The following is a 12,968-nucleotide window of genomic DNA, read 5'->3' as shown; positions in this document are numbered from 1 at the left end:
AAAAAAAATTGTAAAACTACCTACAATGTTATTAAAAAAAGACTGAAAAGTCAATGTACCTTTGTTACTTGTTGAAAATGTTCTATCATCGTGGCCCAAACAGAACTACATACATCCCTAGAGCTTAACATTTTCATCAGCATCTTGGTGTAACAAAAATAAAGGTTTCTTCCACATAACTTGCTGTTACACCATTATGCAAATTTGCAATTAATGACTCTTCCCATCCTAACTCTACCCAAAGGGATAAATCTCATTCATACACAAAAATGCAAAATAAGCCAAAACACCATCATGCTACAACTGTGCATTTGCCACAATTACTCTAGAGCTGGATGAAGGTATTTGGCATGTCTTTTAACAAGTATTAGTAATACAAATTATGCAAAGAAGCAAAGCTTACACACCAACAGCCAGGACACTAAATAAATAAAAATCCTCACTCCATTTTCCCACTTTCACAAAACACTAGGCATAAGTTTATTTCAACAATCAATTACTCTTTTGGTTGAGTACAAATTTCTGCACATCTATTCTGCAACTATTCTTCTCGATTTAACTTTACACCTTCTTATGTGTGTTATCTGAAAAGGAATAAAGATGCTATTGGTATTTAGTTTACTTAACCCTTTTAAAGCTTTAAACACTTTGGCAAGGCTAGCATGCAGATGCCTAAATTCCAGAGAGTGCAATTTATGAAATCACAATCTTTCTTGGTAAGAATATCCTGTGGTTCCCTAACTAATCTTGTTTCTCTTCACTGCACCATTTCTAATGGATCTAGGTCCTTCCTAAACTGAGGTTTTCAAACATGTATGCAGTATTCCAGGTGTGGCCTGACCAATGCCTTATAGAATAGGTTAATCACCTCTTTATCTCTATGGCAAAATTCCTGTATATGAACAGATCATCTATGATGTTATAACAGCCTGTTTCCAATGCTCAGAAAATTTCATGCTGGACTCTCTTTCAATTGCCTCTATACACCTTTTTCGCACTCCTCTACTTTGAATATGGTACATCCACATGAAATGGCATGTTATTCTGGATTACCTTGCATTTATAAATGTTAAACCTCAATTGTCATTTTCCAGCCTATTTGCTTAGGTTACCTAGATCTTGAAATAGCATACATACCCTTATTACTATCATTTAACCACTGTGCCCATCTTTGTATCACAGCAAACTTAGATATCAAATTGAAATTCCTACATCAATATCATTAATAAATTTAAAAAAAGGAAAGAGTACCCTGTAGTACCCCACTCATTACATTACTCCATAAAGAGCACTGAACATTTATATTAACCCTGGGAGCTCACATCTGGTGAGTATGGGCTTGGCACACCCAGGGTCCTGAGCTGGATATCATCATTCTTCTCTTTCTTGGTGATTCCGTTCTACTTCTGACTCTCTCTCTTGGGGTAATTCAGAAATTTTTTTTTTTTTTGGCTGGTGCAGTATAAGCCTCAGGCTTCCTTGCACCATATGGCTAATAATAATAATTATAATAATAATCTCTCTCTCTCCGCCCCCACTCTTCCACTACTTTAACCATTCCTTTATCCATAACAGTACCTTGCTTCTAATGTACATTGTTCCAATTTATATAACAATCACTCATGGTACAATATCAAAGGCATTACTGAAATCTAAGTAAACAATACCAAAATTATTCTTTACATCCAGCGTCACCTCACAGTAGCAAATATGATTGGTCAGGATTGATCTCCCTTTAACAAATCCATGCCATGATTCCCTTCTGATCCAACTCCTACCATGGTTAGAGAACGAGAGTAGCCTTGTGCAGGTGAAGCTTTTTACTGCTCCTGAAATAGAGAAGTTTTTTTCTGTTTTATTAGCTTAAATTGGCATATTACCTTCTTTTCTAGAGTAGCTTTATATTCCTAGTTACAATACTTAGTTTAAAGTTTAACTTGGATAGCGATTTTGTAGGTATTACTTAGTATTGATAAGGGAATCTAATCCACGTGTTACAAGTTGCAGCTCTGCGAAAGAGAAGTTTTTTAGCCATATTTAGCTGCTTTATTGATCAATTGTTACATCAAATTATTTTCTATAAGTAGCTTATAGAAAGTCAGTAGCTAGTCAGGATCCTTAGTTTATTCTGAATTGAGACAGCGAGATTTGGAAGTTAATTAATACTTAAGTGTCTGTAGATTTACCGTTCGTAACTTGCTGCCATTGTTATACGATACAATGTTATATCCTGAACTAGATAGCGTAAGCTTAGTATAGTATATAATATAATATTGTCAATCAATCAGTAAAATCTATTAATCTTGTTAAACTTCATTGTCAATTAAATTGTACTTTTTAACTAAATACATATAATGACTTAAGATTACAAACGATTATTATATAAACGGAACTTGTAGATAATACTCGATACTGAAAAATATACATAGCGTTATAACTGTGTTGGGATACAAGTTTAGAATTATAATTTGTACTGAAATTGAAATTTTATTGAAATTAAATCGAAATCATGACTCTGACCAGAGCAAGAGCAGCAAAGCAAAAGGCACAAGCTAATGGGAGTGTTGTGGCTCAGCGGAGAACTGAGGGGGGGCGCAGTTGCCCTCTGATTCACAGCCTTTTAAAATGCACTGCTTGCATGATGTTTGTGGGGCAATCGGGTACAGAACATGATATTGCCACGGGGGATGTCTTTGTGTGTGTGCGATGTAAGGAGTGTAAGGAAATCAGGCAACAATCCAGCACTGTTATGGGCCTATATGAGAGCCTGAAGGACAGGATAGATGCCCTCGAAGGATCTAAATTGAAGGGCCCATCAATGCCAGAGCTTACACTTGGTCATCACGCAACACAGCGGCAACCCCCAAGGCAAAATGTGCTGGTCCCACAGGAACTAGTAGTTGTTGGTGATTCTATTGTCAGGGAAACGGGGAACATGCTTTGTAAAAAGGATAGGTGGAACAGGACCAGGGTATGCTTGCCAGGGGAAAAGGTTGATAACGTTGTACAGCGGGTATCATCTTGAAATTTAAGGGCACAAAAGGTGATATAGTAGTACACGTTGGCACTAATGATATTAAGAGTAGGAGACCGGCAGAATTACTTAACAAATACAGGTCACTGTTTAAAACAAGCCGTGAATTAGCGTTGAATTTTTAATTGTCTGCAATTCTGACCAAACACAACAGGAGGGAGTATATGATGAGAGCCTTGTCAATAAATTCGGCCCTGGAAAGATTGTGCAAGGCTCAAGGGTTCGAATTTTTTGTAGCCTGGTCTGTACTAGTCGACATCGCTGGACAGTGCACTGTCAAGTCAGTTTGGTGTGGCATAAGCATTGGGAGATCAAAATTGAGAGTAGGAGTGTGCTATAGGCCTAATGACTCTGATGAGTATAATAAGAAACTGTACAGGGAAATAGAGTAGGCCAGTAAATCAGAGTCTTATAATGGGGGATTTTAATTTCCCAGATATTGACTGGAATTTGTGGATTAGTCACTCTCACACTAGCAAAGCTTTTGTGGATTTATTGGATGATTATTTTCTACATCAGCATGTTCAGGAGGCAACTAGAGGGAGTAATACTCTTGATCTGTTTATCAGTAGTGATGCTTCATGCATTAAGAATCTGTAGATAAAGGAACCACTAGGTGGCAGTGATCACAGTGTGCTGAAGTGGGATTTACTCAAAGAGGTAACTACCATTGGGGGGAAAGGGAAGGGTTTTTCCTTTCATAAAGGTGACTACAGTGGTCTGAGACAGTATTTAAATTCTATACAGTGGGATCAACTGATGATGTTACCAACAGCAAATTCAAATTGGAAGCATTCAAAGAACTTATCTTGGAAGCTACTAGGCTTTACATACCAACTAAGAAATACTGTTCAGGGTTTAGGCCTAAATTGGATGTCAGATGAACTAATGAGACATACGGCAGAGAAGAAAAATGCATGGGATACATATAAATTAACACGTGACACAGAAGCCTATGATAGATATAAGCTGGTCTGTAACCAAGTCACAAAGGAGATTAGGCAGGCAAAGGCAGATTACTAGAAATTCTTGGCAAAGGATGCAAAGAAAAACAGAAAAGAGTTCTTTACCTATGTAAACTGTAGAAGGAAAAGGATGAATCAGATTGGTCCACTGGATATTGAGGGTTCAACAGTTGAGGATCCTGCTCACATGGCTAACAAACTAAATGAATATTTTGCATCTACATTCACACATGAGGAGTTTTTCAGGAAATGGAATGCCAGAGGTGAAGTAAACTCTGCCAGAGAGCTAGATGATTTTGTAATAACTGAGAGGAAAGTGGAGGAGAAATTGTTGAGGATAAACATAAAAAAGGCCTGGGGTGGAGGGGATCTATCCAGTTATATTAAAGGAGGCAGCAAAGGAAGTAAACAATCCCTTAGCCATAATTATGAGAGCTTCTTTGGACTCAGGAGAGGTACCCATAGACTGGAGATGTGCAAATGTGAGCCCAATTCACAAAGGAGGATCAAAGGGTGAACCAAGTAATTATAGACCTGTTAGTTTAACTTCTGTTCCAAGAAAATTAATGGGAGCACTGGTTAGAGAAGCACATAAGACTTCAGTTATAGCTCGGACACAGCAAGGTTTTCTTAAGGGAAAGCCTTGCCTGACCAATTTGATTGGATACTATGATGCAGTCACAAAAGAACTGGATGCAGGGAATAACTTTGATATTATATATTTGGATATCAGAAAGGCTTTTGATACTGTTGCACATGGAAGACTGCTGCACAAATTGGAGCAGTGTGGCATTGGAGGCAAATTGCTGCTATGGATAAAGGGGTGGTTGAGATGGAGGAGACAGAGAGTGGTAATCAATGGACACTGCTCATCGTGGACTAATGTTATTAGTGGAGTCCTCAAGGTTCAGTGTTGGGTCCATTATTGTTTTCTGTATTTATAAATGATATTGATGATGGTATATCAAGCTTAATGTCCAAGTTTGCAGACAATACAAAGTTTGGCAGGGTTGTTAAGGACACCACTGATGCTATACTGCTGCAACAGGATCTGGAAAGGTTGAGCAGGTGGGCTAAGAGGTGGCAAATGAAGTTTAACATTCAAAAATATAAAGTACTACATATGGGAAACAGCAACCCCAGAGCAACTTATCAACTCTGTGGTATGACACTGACAGTGGTAGAGAATGAAAAGGACCTGGGGTAATTGTGCAGGCATATATGAAGTTTTCTGAGCAGTGCAGACGGGCTGAAGAGTAGCTCATGGTGTATCGTCAATGATATACAGGAATTTTTCTAGCAGGGATAAGGAGGTGATTATTCCCTTGCATAAGGCAATGGTCAGGCCACACGTAGAGTACAGTATACAGGTCTGGAGGCCTCATTTCAAGAAGGATGTAGAGCTGCTGGAACGAGTACAGAGAAGGGCAACAAGATTAGTGAATGGAACAAAGGGTTGCTCTTACAAAGAAAGGCTTTAAGTTTTGCAAATTACAGTGTTTGGAGACTAGGCACCAGCGAGGTGATCTGATAGAGGTGTATAAAGCCTTGAATGGTTTGAGCATGCTCAATGCTGATGGGAATCTTCCTCTCGCTCAGAATAATCACCTGAGAGGGCATAAATTCAAATTGAGAAAAAACAGATGTAGGATAGACGTGCGGAAATTTGCCTTTAGCCAGCAGGTAGTTGGTTGGTGGAACAGACGTCCATCCCTTGTCGTGGAAGTTGATAGCCTAAACAAATTTAAGGCTCGGCTGGACAGGTATTTCAAACAAACAGAGGGGTGAAGTGGAAGTGGTTTTTTTTTTGGCTGATGCTGCATAAGCTTGCTTTCTTGCATCAAATGCCTCTACTAATGCTAATGCTAATTATCAACCACTTCCTGGCTAAAGGCAAATTTCCGCGCATCTATTCTACAATTGTCTTTCCTCGATTTGAATTTATGTCCCCATAGGTGAGTAATCTGAGCAAGAGGAAGAATCCCATTAGCATTGAGCTTGCTCAATCCATTTAAGGCCTTATACGCCTTAATTAGATCACCTCTCAGGTGCCAAGTCTCCAGAAGCTGCAATTTGCAGACTTTAAGCCTTTCTTGATAACAGCAACCCTTTGTTCCACTCACCAATCTCACTGCCCTTCTCATGAGTGGTATGAGTTGGAGTTACTGTCCCTTTCATTTTTCTACACTGTTTCTTCTCTTCTTCCACTCCTACTATTAGTTTCCTCTACTTTTTACTTTTCTAAGTCTAATAGAGACAAGTGGATAATATCCCACATATACAAACAAGCCTTGAAATGGTACCGTCTGAGTAGTGGTATCTGCCGAGAATAAGTAACATTAGTCTTCTCCATTGGTTAAGCGTTACTTATTTGAGGTATTGCAATACCATGGAAACTCGTTGTGAAGGTATTCACAGTACGAGATACAATTAAAACAATGCGATTTATCTACTTCAGCGGCTCATTACGACCTGTTCAAAAAGTAATTAAAATATTTCAATGCTAATGTAAACACTCAAATCTGTTAATCGCTTACTCCGTTTTGAATTCCATCAAGTACATTACAACAAAACCAATGTTAATTTCCGATGTAAGTATCAAACTGGCTAGAATTTAGTGTCAATACTTCACAACTTTCAGGTTGAATGAAATGCATTTTCTCATTAAGCGTGTGACTTGTAATACTAATATAATGTCTTGCTCTTTCATTTTTTTGTTTCATCACAGCCAAGCAATCAATGTAATGCTTCTATGCAATTCTCACAAAACTATTTACACATAACACTGCTGCCTCTAGAAACTGGGGTTATGTCAATGATATACAGGAATCCTGCCAGCAAGGATAAGGAAGTGATTATCTCATTGTATAAGGCAATAGTCAGGCCACATCTTGAGTGCTGCATACAGGTCTGGTGCCCTTATTTTAGGAAAGATGTAGTTTCTTGAACAGCTACAGAGAAGGGCAATGAGATTGGTGAGGGAGAACAAAGGAGTGCTCTTACCAAGAAAGGCTTCAGTTCTGCAAATTGCAATGTCTGGAGACTAGGCACCTAGACTTGGCAAACACAGGGTCCTAAAACTGGATATCATCATTCTTCTCTTTCTTGCTTTCTTGGTGATTCCCTTCTATTTCTCTCTCTCTCTCTCTTAGATTAACATGGGAATTTTTTTTTTTTTTTTTAGCTGGTGCAGCATAAGCCTCAGGCTTCCTTGCACCACATGGCTAATAATAATAATGTACTGAGAAAACTCAGTGCTGATGAGATTCTTCTTCTTGCTCAGACTACACACATGAGGAGACATAGATTCAAATTGAGGAAGGATAATTGCAGAATAGATGTGCGGAAAGTTTGCCTTCATCCAAAGGGTGGTTGACTGTTGGAAAAAGCTCCCATCTGTTGTTTTGGAAGTGGATAATTCGAAAAAATTCAAAAAACTAGACAAACTGTTGGAAGGGATGTAGGTGAAATTAAAGCTTTTTTTTTGGCTGAATTTGTGTAAGCTTGCTTTCTTGCATCATTTGCCACTATTAATACCAAGTCTCTTATAAGTTTCTTCAAAGAGAAGGATCAGTGGCATTGAAAGAATAGCTGGCACTCATTTGTTAAAAGTCATGAAAAATGATAGCTCACGTGCTTCTCCAAGGCTTGGAAGTTTAGGTTCTATAAGGAAGTTTAGGTTCTATAAGGAAGTTTAGCTTCTTAGGGGAATTTTCAATGAGAATCCATATCTTCAAAGCTCTTTAAGCATTTCCACATTCCCAACCAGGACCCAAACTTAAATGAAAAACTGTTACTAATATATGTAATACATTCCAAGCTAGTCAAAACTGGTGACTGACAAATGGATAATCCATTATTATCTATTTATTTATTAACATCTTAGTGTTCCTGCATGGACTTTGCAAGTATGGACAAAGACCCAATGGTAAGATCACATCTAAAACAAGCACACAGGTTAAGAAACCTCATTTTAGGAAGAATATAGATCTGATGGAAAGGGAACAGAGAAAAGCACCAATATTTGTTGTGGAAAGGTTTAAACTGATATTCCTAGAAAGGAAGACTGGATCTGTACTGTTGCCGCTGAAAACTAGGCATCTGTGTGGGTACAAGGAAACTAAGCATCTGTGTGTGTACATAGAGTGTATAACACTTTCAAAGGGTTAAGTAAACTAAATGCTAATGGCAAAGAACTGATGTGTGGAGATTTGCATTCAGCTGACTCTGGAATAAATTCCCGTCAATATTGTCAAAATTAGTAGTTTAAATTAATTTAAAGGTTTGGACATATTATTAGAAGGAATGGGCAAGGAAGTAGGCAATATATATATATATATAGTTTTGCCATGCTACTGGAATTAATTTTGATTTATATTTAATATCAGTTATATATATATATATATATATATATATATACTATATATATAGTGTACCAATATATATATGCCTCTAGTCACGAATAAATCGGCCCACGAACACAATTTCCGGACAAATTTTGAATCGACCCGCAAACAATGCCTCGGCGCACGAGCGCACAAACATGGCTTTGGCGCCATGTTTTCAGCTCGCGAACAGCATCAGTTGTACTCAGGTTTGCGCACTGTGAACATTGTTTGTCGTTGCGTTGTTCTTGATACAATTTTTTTTTGTTTTTTGCATTAAATTAACCCTCATTATGGCTCCCAAGAAAGTGAAAAGTGTTAGTGACAGTGGTGTAAAGAAGCCTAAGCATATTACAGTAGAAACGAAGAAGGAAATAATAACTAAACATGAGAATGGTGTTCGTGTTTCTGATCTCGCCAAGCAGTATGACATGGCTAAATCTACGATCTGTACTATCTTAAAGAACAAAGATGCGCTAAAGACGGCTTTGTGGCTAAAGGAGTGACTAGGTAACAAAGCAAAAGTCTCAAGAGAAGTAGAAAAATTATTGTTAATTTGGATTAATGAAAAGCAGCTTGCTGGAGATAGTGTTAGTGAGGCCTTAATATGCGAGGCGGCTTTACTTTTGCACAGTGATTTAGTGGCGAAAACGCCGAATACAAGTGAGGCTAGCGTTGACGAATTTAAAGCAAGTAGAGGCTGGTTCGAGAAGTTTCATCGACAAACTGGAATTCATAGTGTTGTTAGGCTTGGAGAGGCAGCTAGTTCAGACAAAAAAGCAGCAGATACCTATATGGAGGAATTGGCAAACTTGCAAATTCCTCCACATAGTTATACTGTATATTTTATATTATATATTTTTGCCACACACAAATCCATAGAAAAGTCAAAAAACAATAGGTTTCTGGGGCAGGTGAATGGATTAATTGGATTTGCATTAATTTCAATGGGAAAATTGTTTCGGTTCGCAAACGGAATCAAAGAACGATTTTTTGGCTGGTGCAGCATAAGCCTCAGGCTTCCTTGCACCATATAGCTAATAATAATAATAATAAGTTTGTGACCTGAGGTACCACTGTATGTATGTATATATATATATATATATATATATATATATATATATATATATATATACAGGAACTCCCCAACTTACGTAATACTCGACTTGCGGAAATTCGACTTTACGTTAGTTTTTGCAGGCCAGTGCAAACTTAAAAAAACGTGAATATTTTTTCATGAAAATATCGTAATGTCTACCCAATAACACATTGTTTTTTGTTTGTTTTTTTGTAATTTGTTCCAAGTCCTTGGAAGTTGAAAATTTTGCTATGTTACTAAGCTATTTATCTCTGTAAAAGGTCATATTTATAATGAAAATTGCACTACCCTTTCATTGTTATCATATATTCCCATTATAAGAATCAATTTTGAATGTCTTTGTGATATTTTTCTAAAGCAAGTTTCTGGAGGTCATGACCATAAAACAATAGAAACAATTTGCACTTTTCGGTTTATTGGACTTTTCTGTTAGTGCATATAATTATAAACGGGTAGTAAACTCCATCTTATTGCAATTGCGATAATACCGATAACTGCAATTGTGTTGGTTTTTACACTATTATGGTGAAATGTGTTCCCCTTCACTGAAATCTTCAATCATATAAAAAACAAATTTTCAGAAACTTCTCTTCATTCCTATTTACGTATTACAATGATGAAGGGAAAGCAGCAACCAAAGAAAAGTGCAAGTGGTGATAGTGCCAGGAAACGAAACAAAACTGATTTAGAAATGAAGAGGAAAATTATTAAGAAGTACGAAGCAGGACAAAGGTTGTCATCTATTGCATGGAATTAGGTCTCTCTGCTTCAACAGTGAACACATATAAAAGAACACGTCGAAGGATCAACATACTTAAGATCAACAGTGATCACAAAATAGCGTTCAGGTGCTATATCGAAGATGGAATAGCTGTTAATAATATGGATGGAAAATCAGATTAGAAGCGAGTTCCCCTGAATCTAATGACCATTCAAGCAAAAGCAACAAGTATTTATAAAGATATTAAGGATAAGTATGGCAAACCCTGATTCGTGGAAAGCAAGGGGGGGGGGTTAATAAGTTCAAGCATCGCGCTGGTTTCCACAACATTAAGGTATGTGGTGAAGTCACCAGTGCCAATTCTGCAGCTGCAAAGAAATTTTGCGATGTGTTGGAAAAAATTATTGATGAAGGTGGCTATTCAACGCAGCAAATTTTTAATCTTGACGAGACTGCTCTGTATTGGAAAAAACTGCCGGATCGAACATACATTGCCAAAGAGGAAAATACAATACCAGGTTTCAAGGCATCACAAGATAGAGCCACACTCTTGCTTGGGACTTATGCAGCGGGAGATTACAGATTAAAACCAATGCATGTGTAACATTCTGGAAATCCTCGTGCATTTAAGGGCATCAATAAAGCCACCCTACCCGTGCATTTCCGATCAAACCAGAGAGCATGGATAACAATATCCCTCTTTGAGGATTGGTTTCAATGCTTCATTTCCCAGATTGAAAAATATTGTAAAGACAACGACGTTCCTTTCGAAAAGCTTCTATTCGATAATGCTCCTGGATATCCTACGCATCTAGATAATTTCAATTTGAACATGAGAATCATATTTCTTCTGTGAAACACGACTTCACTCATCCAACGTATGGATCAAGGTGTTATTTCAAATTTAAAAGCATATTATTTATGCTCAACTTTTGCTCAGGCATTGTCTACAGTAGACAATGAGAAAACTTTTATGTTAAGAGATTTTTGGAAATCATACAATAGTTACCACACCATCTTAAACATTAATAAGGCCTGGGCAGAAATTACTAAAAGTTGTTTAAATGGTGAATGGAAGAAAATATGCCCACTGCACATAAAAGGCTTCAAAGTATTTGAAAAACACGAATCATATGAAGAGGTTACAGATAAGATTGTAAAGGTTGCAGAGCTACTTCAGTTGCCAAAGACGTGGAGGAGTTAATAGAGGAAGAGGAAGAAGAGAAGGAATTATCTAACGAAGAACTTACTGACTTGCAGGCAGCAATAGTGAAAGAATAAAATGCTGAAGAAGCTCAATGTAAACCAAATGAGGAGCAGAGATGCTTCATCACCAGAGAGATGCAATGGCATTTCGTGAAATTGGATCGGCAATGGCAAGGTTTGAGAAGATGGATCCTGACAGCGAACAATTCTTAAAAGTTAACAGTTAACAGAGGTGTGAATGATATGCTTGCTTGCTAAAGAAATCTACAATGAAAAGAAAAAAAGTCACCTTCCAGTCATCCATTAATACGTTCTTTCGTACGGTTGAGCGGCCGACCCCTTCTAAATCTCCACAGCCCTCAACCTCTGCAGCAGTGTACTTATCAGCTGAAGAGCAACGATTCTGGCAAAGATGCTTGAGAGATAAAACTTACTGACATTATGCCTGTCTCCTCTCTTTTTTTTAATTTTATAATTTTGAATTTTTTTTAAATTGCAAGCTTTTGTAATTTTTTCTGTGCATGAGATAAAAAAATGAATAAATACAATAAATAGTTCTATTTATATGTTCGTGGAACATTTATTTTTTGATTCAATCAATTCGGCAAGCACAGTTGCGAGTGCTGCACAAGCATGGGGGGAAATTCTGACTTGTGTAAAATCCGACTTACGTAACGTTCCATAAAATGCAACCCTTACGTAAGTCGGGAAGTTCTTGTATATTTTTTTTGGGTGGTACTATTCCTACACACAACATGCAGGCACAAATCCTTCATTAATCAATAAGTAGTAGTGGCAAATGATGCAAGAAAGCAAGCTTATACAGCATTAATAAAGCAAAGAAGCTTATACAGTATCGACAAAGCAAGCTTATACAGCATGTCACCTTTTGATCCCCCTTTATGAAATGCTTCCACATCCACTTTTCTTTCAGTTATCACATAATCATTTAGCTCCCCATTAGAGTTTGATAATCTTCTGGCAATCCCTCTCTAAATAATTCATCATGTGCGAATGTAGGTGCAAAAATACCTATTCAATTTCTTAGAAATCTGAGCAGGCTCATCATCAGTTAACCCACTGACATCAAGTGGCCCAATATGATTCAACCCCTTCCTTAAACTGTTTATATAAGCACAGAAGTCTTTGCTCCTGTTCTTTGCCAAAGACTTTTCATAATCTGCCTTAACTTGCTTTGTGACTTCATTACAAACTAATTTATATGTACCCTGGGACCTAGGGACTTCAGATAGAAGTCCCTAGGTCCATTAAATTCTTCTTCTTGTTCAGTGATTGACATCATACAGTTTTTAACACAATTCAAGAAATTCAAATTCATTTTTGGTCCATTAATGGATACAACTGGCCCAACACTGACTCTGGTGAATGCCACTAACTGATAACTCTGTCTTCTCACACTCAATGATCCCTCTAACTTGCCTCTAATGGCACAATGAAAAAGCATTCCTGAAATCTAAGTGATGTTAAAAATATTTTTTATATCTAGTTCCTTTATTACTCCATCACTGTATTTCATCAGACTAATCCATGCTGTGAC

General features: G+C 37.4%; 1 protein-coding gene across 1 annotated transcript in view; it reads right to left on the bottom strand.

Annotated features, from left to right (window-relative positions):
* Positions 1-1,739, bottom strand: part of LOC150078521 (asparagine synthetase domain-containing protein 1) — a 377,978-nt gene extending 376,239 nt beyond the window's left edge. The window contains exon 1 of the mRNA XM_090384591.1: positions 1,668-1,739. The gene's annotated coding sequence lies outside the window, so the exon portion shown is untranslated. The remainder of the gene's footprint in view (positions 1-1,667) is intronic.
* Positions 1,740-12,968: the final 11,229 nt, after the last annotated feature.

The sequence above is a fragment of the Mastigoproctus giganteus genome, chromosome 11 (genome assembly GCF_048544385.1).
Source record: "Mastigoproctus giganteus isolate SK-2022 chromosome 11, ASM4854438v1, whole genome shotgun sequence".
In the NCBI taxonomy this organism is placed as follows: domain Eukaryota; kingdom Metazoa; phylum Arthropoda; class Arachnida; order Uropygi; family Thelyphonidae; genus Mastigoproctus; species Mastigoproctus giganteus.
Note: the sequence above shows the minus strand (reverse complement) of the source record. Positions and strands in the feature narration are given on the sequence as shown.